The sequence below is a fragment of the Corvus hawaiiensis genome, chromosome 2 (assembly GCF_020740725.1).
Source record: "Corvus hawaiiensis isolate bCorHaw1 chromosome 2, bCorHaw1.pri.cur, whole genome shotgun sequence".
NCBI classification, from domain to species: domain Eukaryota; kingdom Metazoa; phylum Chordata; class Aves; order Passeriformes; family Corvidae; genus Corvus; species Corvus hawaiiensis.
In genome coordinates, this window is record NC_063214.1 from 32,863,702 (window position 1) to 32,872,035 (window position 8,334).

An 8,334-nucleotide genomic window follows, 5' to 3' on the forward strand; every position below is an offset into this window, starting at 1 on the left:
GACTGGATGCCCCCTGAGATGAGGTAAGCAAGGATGATTGCCACCTTTTTGCTTTTGCAACTTGGCTGGTAGGGGAAAAACTCAATCACTTCCCAATATGGAAGAAAAGAGACCCTGTTTTACATTGCAGCAATCTTTTTATGAGGATGTCAGGCCTTTGTTACTCCAAGAGGGCAGTCTAGCTCTTAACAAAGGTGAAAATTTCTTTTTTAGTAAAATACCTGACTTCCTCTTTAAAATGCACTATAGGTTCAGAGAGAAAAATGACTGGCTTGAAAAATGTGAGCTGGTTCCTGAACAGAAACAGCTTCCCTCCCTACTCCCCTTTTCTCAGAAGAGGTGAGCTACAACTGGATAAAAAGATATTCAGGGCATAACAAAGTATTAGCTGCCTGAGATTAAGAGGAAAATGTCCTGCTTCACTACCCATCTCAGACTGGTTTCTTGCTTTGAAACAAACAGAGCTTTAGAATGCCAAGACCATGAATCTGAACTGCTGCTGCAGGTCAAATGACACATTTGTCCTTGCGTGTCCATTTTCTTGGAAAAATAAATATGATAAATACCCAGTTACAGTTTACAAGCAATACAGGCAAAAGATTATGCAAAGCAGATTCTCTTCCACATCTCAAAATCTGTGGGAAGTCATTATATAGAGCACAGTGATGAACTGTTTGCATACAAATATATAATCAGAATTATTTATCCTCCACATCTGCTTTTTTTTTTTTTTTGATGCACCAAATTTAAAACCAGAAACCTCTAATGATGTTATTTAAGAAAGCCAAGGAAAACAGCCAGCACAAATTATTATTAAACTACAGTCAGACATGGATTTATGCTCCAATGCCTGCTGTTGGTCTCTATTACCTTCTCACGGATGTGTAGGAGGTGGCTGCCAATAGGGCCTCTGTTTATTTAGCTGAGTAATTTGTAGAAGGTAGGTTTTCTGTACTCATCTGTGGTTGCAAACAAGAGACTGGCTCATTAGAACCCTGACTGTTTAATGGATGGACCAATTTTCCAACAGGACAAAAAAACGCCTCATCTTCACTGGACTTCAGAAGAATCTCTTAATATTGTTGATATTTTCTATAGAATGTTTTTCACTACCAGGATGGTATCTTTTCTTGGTGCAGTGTATTCTTTCACATTTGATGTATTTTTCTATAAATTTTAATAAAGACAAAGTTTTGGATAATGTCATTATGCAACAGGCCAGAACATTCCATCTCAACTTTTTCTCACCAAGTAACCTGTCTAGATTATTTATACATTTTGGGTTTTTTTATTCTGAATTCTGAGATTACATGTTTGTCTGTGAACAAAGCTATTTTGGATTGTGGAACTGTGTTCCAGCTGAAATTTCTATTGTGGATAATGCATGTATATTGCAAAGCCCTGTAACACTTGATTTAGGAGTACTTACATGAGTCTGAGGGTCTAATCTGTCCTGAGTTATCAACATGTATTTTCCACTTTAGGCTTCACTTTAGAAATTCTTCTGTTTGAAGCAGTTTTGCCTGCCCTCATGGTAGCCTTAAAGTTTTGGACAATTTGATATATTTAGCATCTAATCCAATTCCTCCATGAAGGGAAGAAAGTTCAGGAATGCAGCAGAACTGACACCATAAAGCACATCCCTTGGAACCTGCAGGATCACTGAAGATGCCTTCAGCATCAATATGGTTTTCCAAGTATTTGCAAGTAATGATGTCAATCTGTAGCTAATTAGTTCCTGACAGTCTGTACTCTGCTATGCATACCCATGGGACTGGCATGCTACAGTGATAAGAGCTGTTTTGCTGTTTCCCATGGCTGACTCTCAGCTTTTATTTGTTTGCTGTTTTTACTAAAATCTAGAAGTCAGGAGATCATGAGATAATCTCAGTTGCCTTTTAAATCATACCAAGACCTAGCCATCAAGAATGTAACAAACAGCTGGTGCACGTACAAATGCAGCCTAAAGGCTAGGAAACCAAAGGAGTCCAGTATTTAAAATCAAAAATAAAATTACATTGTTCCAGCAGCATTGTTATCCATCAAATCCCTGGGGTGATAACACATCCCTCTGTCACTGTCATTGTGTACACAAAGCTGCTTCTGCACTAGAAGTACGACTGTGCTGGTGATTCCATCATAAAATCCTGAATTGTCTGAGGAGAAAATAGCCATACTGAATATCAGCCTCAGGTACAGCTATTCTTATTCTACTGTGGAGAGAAGGGGCAGAGAACACAGGGAATACAGTCCAAGCAGCCCAATTGCTTCTATAAATGAGATCACAAGAACATTTTGCTCAGATTAGAATACCCCTTTGTAGCAAACCTTTTCTTGAAAAGACCTAGTACCTCCCTGCTTTGTAAGGATTTTGTCAGGGTGCCCTTCTTGGCTTTGATGTTTTCTTTTTTATGAGCTGAGTGAAAATTTTCCAGTTTTTGGCTGTTATAAATATTCTTTAAAAAAATCTATTTCACATCCTTAGCAGAGTCATCTGGCAACTGAAATCTGAGAAGAGATTTATTCAGTACAGAGTGTGCCCCAGCACAGACTTGCTGGAGTGTATGGAGATTTCTTTCTGAACTTGTTCTTCGCGACTGCCAGCAGATGAGCATGGCAACATGAGGTCTCTTGTGTCCCAGGGACTTCTGCTGGGCTTCAGGGAGTAGATGATACAAAGAAAGATCTTGATGAGATGAAGATGTCTTAAAGAGTCAAATAGAGACAGACTTCAGATGACAAAGAATCATAGAATCGTCAAGGTTGGAGAATACCTTTAAGATCATCAAGCCCAACCATTAACCTGACACAGCCAAACCCACCACTAAACCATGTCCCTAAGTGTCACAATCTACACATATTTCAAATACCTCCAGGGATGGTAACTCAGCCACTTCCCAAGGAAGCCTTTTCCCAATGATCGATAATCCTTTCAATGAAGAAATCTTTCCTAATATTCATTCCAAACCTCCCCTGGCACAACTTGAGGTTTGAGAGCATAAAGAGTCAAAGGTTGGATAAGGACCCTCGTAGTTACAGATTCAACAGTCCTCAGGTTTAAGACTGGGGTAAAATGATCAGGTACCACAGAAAACCATGAGATCTATGAAATACTTATTTCCGGTCTTGGGTTTGACTCTTTTACAAGGGGTGAGCTCAGTGCCTTGCACGTAGCAGCAAGGAGAAAACACAGTGTGGAAAAAATGCCAATTCACTAAGCAGGACTGAGGCATTGCCCCTCAAGAGCCACCCACAACAAGAGCATGACTTTAAAGATTTAGTCTGCAAACACTGAAGCTTGAATTACTGCATTTCTAAATAAAAGTTTGCCTGAACAAGAGAACAGGAGGTGGGCTGCAACACCCTTTAGAGTGGCTGACTCCCCCACTGCTTAAGTTAATTTCAGCAAGTTGTACTGCTGACTGATGAAGAACTTGACTGATCTCAACTGCTTTAAGGTGCAAAAGAAGCCATTTACAAACAAATAAAACAGGAAACATCACAGTACACCTGGCAAGTGCTCATAGGAAAGTTTTCCACAGCCACTGATGGCAGACTCTGAAAGTAAAACCTATCCCCAGAGGAAATGACACTGGAGGCAAAAACAGCCATCAGAGAGATTCTTACATTCCAAGGACTATATCTGGGCTTCATTTTGAGCAAGATGAGATCTGCTCTGATTCTACAGCTAGCTGGCACAGGCAAAAGGTGTGTAGGTGATTGTCTTTTTTCTTTGCTCTTGCTGTTTTTAATGAAAAAAAAGTTTTTATAGAAGCCCAAAAACAGCCACTCAAAGCACCTTGCCAACACCCTGTAGGTGGTTTTAGTAATAAGCCCACACATATACATACCAAATTAGGCTGTACCAGGCAACTCTAACTGTGCTGGGTTTTACTGTTCAAGTATTCAGGTTTAGGGACATTCTCTGGAAGGAGCCTTATAGGTGTAAAGTTTTCATTATTATTTTTATGGCATTATGTAGAGACTTAGGAAAAATTGCCTTAGTGTCAAGTGCATTCTTAGCCTCAAGCTAAGTGACTAATGGAAATGGGAAGTGGAGGGACAGCGAAATGAAAGCAACTGCACAGAGACACACACAGGAGAGACATCTTTGAGACTACACATTTCCAAGTACTGTGCTGTGGGCCTGAAATACATAACTAGCCTTCATCTCAGGCTCTTGCACACTTTCATGGGTAAGCATATTCCTACCAAAAATTATTCTCCGCTTTAAACCTCATGCTGAGCACAGAGAAGCTCTAGCATGGGTAAGACAGTTGCCATTGCTATGTGCATCAGTGGAGATTCTTTCCCCTCCTGAAAGCAAAGCCAAAGTCTTCAGGTGTGATTCATGAAGCTGTGTAATGGAAGGGGAAATTTTGTATTGCCTGCTGCACGATCAGCAACTGTTCTGTGGCAATGATAACTATTCCAATCAAACAGAAAAGGCCTTTTTTAATGCAGAGTAGCCCAAGCAAGAAAATCAATACAGACAGGGCACAAATCATTATATTTATAATGATATTATATTTATAATGATCAAGAAATATTTATACAGCAGAGGAATTTCATATTGGACAACATTTTTCCAAGTTTGCTATGGTGCAACCCTAAATCTATCCCACAGAGCAGATAAGTACAGAGACTTGACCCTAAATTACCTAACTAAGCAAACTATTCCACTTTCTGACTGACCTTGCTGGCAGGACACACTTTGCTGTCCAGCAGCCGAGCTAAACATTATGTACATCTGAAATGACATTTATCTCAAGGAAACTTGCCAGACATACTCACAGATATAAATACTGCAACCTTTTACTTATTATTTCAAGAATACAAAGGTATTTTATTATACAAATAGATGAACTGGAGGGAATTCAAAGCAGAGGAACCTTTTCTTTCTCAAAGAATCTTTTTCAGAGATGGAAGGGAGAGAGGAGCATGGTTTGACTGAGTAAGGTTTGTCCTCTCATTCCTCCTCTGCACCATCTGTGCATTCACAGACTGCACAAGCTGTGAGAATGCAGGAGAATGAGCAGAAAGTTGCCTCATTGTTTTCCTGCAGTATCCACCACAAGGAATCTCCTGGCTTTGACATAGTTGCTACACCCAGGGTCACTTTTACACCCACTTGAAGCTTACACTACTACTGAGACAGTGCATTGGAAACTGGTGTGCTGTAAAAACAACCTCTGTGCTGGTTACATTATGTGGGGGCTATTGACGAGCTCTGTAAGGACCCAACTTGTCACAAAAGAAATGTAAAGCTCTCCATCTACAATCCACCCTACCACCTGCACTGTGTCAGCTCTCAGGAGGACAAAATAATAATTTCCAAACTGTTGAAAGAGAAAAATTCCAAGCTGAAATCTCATAGAAAGAGAAACAACCACTAGAAGTTGCAAAAGTAGCAGGAGAATATTTTAAAGAAGAATTATTAGGTCAGGTAAAACTTCCCAGAAGTAAGATATAAGGAAAAACTCTGGAAAAATGACCTCAGTCTATGAAATGTAAAACCAAACTAGTTAAAGCCCTCAAGAGAGACGGCTTCTCAAACAGCTGGGATACTCCCTATTGCTCCTGGCAGAGGGAAATAAAACCTTTGTCTCATGTTCTTTAATCTGCGAGTTGCTTCCTTCAGCAAAGCAGTCCATTTCTCCCCTTCACTACTCCAGGTATTATTCATTAATTTCTTCCAGCAGAGGAGTAGCTCACTGGAGTATATCGATCCTCTCTTGCTTCTTGGCTGGGCAAACTGGCTGCTGGGAAGTGCTGCTCTTCGGTGCCTTTCCTTAGGAGTATGGGCATTACTTTGGATTTTCTCAGGGCTTCTCAGATGTGGAGGTGATCAAGTCCAGGGACCAACATCCATGAACACAGCTACAGTGCTGTGGCTTTGTGCTTAGAACCTGGAACCTTTTGTCCCAGAGCTCTCACTGACCTGTAACTGCTCCGAGCTGGAGCAGGGAGAAGGGCTTTTTATTCTGTGGAGGCAGAGTGCTTCTTCTGTTGTCCAAATAGCACTGTTACACACCCTGTAAAAATTTCTGTATGAAGGGTGCAGAATATTGAGGTATAATGGGTTATGATTATTTCATGTGACTGCATCAGAAAAGGAAAGTAATTTATCAGTGTATATGGGATTGTGTATGAATATTTTCATCAAAATCAGTTTTATTTTTCTAATACAGGTTACTGGTGAGCTATATACTATTTTTCAGGGCCTACAAAAGATGACTGGGAAAGGTATAACTGCTGCAAAATCTCCTTGAATTACTGCACTGTGGTCTGATTTCTCGTTAGAAAATCTTTAGGAATGTCCATTCTGAAAAAGAAATTAAAAAAAAAACCAAACCAGAAATCACCTCACCTACTTAGTAAATGGGCTCTGTTTAAGAAGAACAGGATGGAAAAAGTAATAGCTGAAGAGAAAAAAAAGAGTGACCTAGAACCTATCATGCCTCTGAAGGGAGAAGACTGTATTTTAGCTGACTTCACCTCCATAAAACTGCTGGGGTTTTTTGCCAGATCTGGGAACTAACACATCACAGGATATAAAGAGTTAAGTGACCTGCACTTAGAAGCCGAAGGGATGAAGGAGGGGAGAAAGCTTTAAACAAGACTTGAAGATTTCTCCCCTTTGAGGCACAAAGAGAGAAATACTTTGTGGATTAGGGACCCAGACTGAATGGTGAGACGCAAAAGCAGAACTGCTCTAGCAATGGCTCCAGCCCGGCTTCAGGCAAACCACTTTTGATTAGGCTTTGCCAAAATGCCACGGAAAATAAACTAATGAAGGGTGGCTAGCTGCAAGGAGGTGCTGGGACTGGGAACTAGGAGTGCTCCCTCCTCTTCATTCCCACATACAGCATCAAGGATGGGAGGTGATCTCATCAGAAATTGTGTAACTCTGCCCATAGGCTTCAAGGCAGGAACTGTAGGTGATCTGCTCCCAGGATGTTCCGTAGCACTTTACAGTCTTAGGGTCCCTTCTGAGGCTTTAAGGAAATTGGCAGTGCCATTGCTACCAGCAGAAGCAGACCTGCCTTGCTGTGGCTGGCCTGCTGAGGTATCCACAGTCAGCAGGAGCAGAAACAGCTCTTGGCCCTGTGTGAGAGTAGAGGTGCATGATTCAGTACTGGTTTACATGGATGGTTAAAGGACCTGATGACAAGACTCAGAGGATGCTCAGTGGGGCCACAAGAGTTCAAAAGCACATGTAAACAGAGTCATAGCAAACTACAGGCAAGAAAACAAGACGGTGGGAACACAGCTTCCCTGGGAATATCCATTCTTTAAATTCTCTTCTTAATTTTACTCACAGATAGATAAGGACAGCTCAAAACACCTCTGCTGAGCCCTTGATGTCACTCTGCCCTCATTGTGGTATTGAAGGTTGGTGCCTTGGAGTGTAAGCAGTTAGAATGTATTTCTACTCCCAGTCCAGACAAATCTAGTCCTGTGATTTGGTGCTGTGGAAACCATAACACCTTGTATTGGATTTGCTTCTTAATATTGCATACTCACTTTTTTATACACTATCTAGAACTCAGAAATAATTGGTATCAGTAATATTGGAATGTTACATACTACTAAGATAGAAAACAAAAGGAGCAACAGAAAATGTCCTTTTGCTGTACCTTTCACAGCCAGTTGCAGCTATTCCTTCTATGTTGCACGTGAAAGCTCTTTCACCCCTTGCTGGCTTTCCTGGAAACATAATACTGTCCTTAGCTTCACAGCTGAGTAAAATTTGGGTTCCTCCTCTGTACATGATATCAGGTGCTTAACAGGGCACTGCATTAACCAGAGAAAAGGGATCAAAACGAGACAGCATCAGTTCAAGCTAAAATCTGTAGTTTCAAGCAGGAGAATACAGAGACAGAAAGTTGGAAAAGGGAGCTCTACCATGCCCTGTCTCCCCTGAGAGAAGGGATGTCTGCTCTGGTCCAGACATCCCACACTGCAGCAGTGTCAGCACTCTTTTGATATAAACAGAGAGCCAAGTCCGCTGGTATCAACAAGCCAGTGATTTTAGGCTTCTGCAAAATTGAAGGAGATTGCTCTCGATAGAATGGGGTGAAAATGAGGGCAGAGTTGGGCCCAACACATTTGCCTTGGCTGGAAGCAGAAACCAGACCTTCAGCATTTCATTCAAGCTGCACAGAAAAATCCTTCAGTGCAGCCTATTGCAAAGGCATGAGACTCTGCAGAAATGAGACTGGGCATGCCTGCCGGGAGCCTTGAGGAGGATGCTCTCTCCCATATACCAAGGCACTGCATCATCTTCCAGGCGGACCCGGGCTGCTGCCAGTATTTACAGAGGCATGGAGA